Source organism: Piliocolobus tephrosceles, chromosome 6 (genome assembly GCF_002776525.5).
Source record: "Piliocolobus tephrosceles isolate RC106 chromosome 6, ASM277652v3, whole genome shotgun sequence".
NCBI lineage: Eukaryota > Metazoa > Chordata > Mammalia > Primates > Cercopithecidae > Piliocolobus > Piliocolobus tephrosceles.
In genome coordinates this window covers 4,694,383-4,695,345 of record NC_045439.1, presented here as the reverse complement: position 1 = coordinate 4,695,345, position 963 = coordinate 4,694,383, and positions in this window count along the sequence as shown.

The window sequence follows — 963 nt, the reverse complement described above, 5'->3', positions numbered from 1 at the left end:
TCACTAGTCTGTTCTCTTCACATCATTTTGTCTTTTCCAGAATGGAAACTCCATGGAAATGGATTCAGTGTGTAGCCTTTGGGTCTAGCTTCTTTCGCTTAGCATGATACGTTGGACATTCATCCATGTTGTCACACAGTTTGTTCCTTTTCCTTCTCAGTGTTGTCTCATTATATAGAAATAACACCGTTTGTTTATCCATGTCCTAGTTGCGGGATATTTGAGGTGTTTCCAGTTTGGGGCAATAAAACTGTTATAAATATTTATATACAGATTTTAGACTTAAGCTTTTATTTAACTTGGATAAACATAGGGATGCAATCGCTAGGTGAATGCTAAGTGTGTGTTGAGCTTTCTAAGGAAGTGCCAAAACGTTTTCCAAAGTGGCTGCCGTGTGATTCCCCCAGCAGTGCGGGAGTTCTCGTGCCTGCTGTATCTTTGGCAGTATTCGGTGTCAGCAGTCCTTTTATCTCATTTTGATTTTAATTTGCATTTCCCTAATGGCTAATGATGCCAGGCTTTTTTGTTTGTTTGTCTCTTTGTTTTTTGGAGACAGGATCTCGCTCTGGCAGCCAGACTGGAGTGCAGCAGCTCGATCATGGCTCACTTCAGCCTCTACCTCCCAGGCTCAGGTGATCTTCTCACCTCAGCCTCCTGAGTAGCTGGGACTATAGGCGCCCACCACCACACCCACCTCATTTTTGTATTTTTAGTAGAGACAAGGTCTCACTGTGTTGTCCAAGCTGGTTTCGAATTCCTGAGCTCGAGTGATCCCCGTGCCTCAGCCTATGAAAGTGCTGGGATTCCAGGTGTGAGCCACCACACCTGGCCCAAGCATTTTTTCCCTGTGCTTTTTGTCATCTGTATATCTTCATTGATGAAGTGTCTGTTCAAATCGTTTGCCTGTTTTTTAACTGGGCTTTCTTTTTTTTTTTTTTTTTTTTTTTTTTTTTTTTTTTTTTT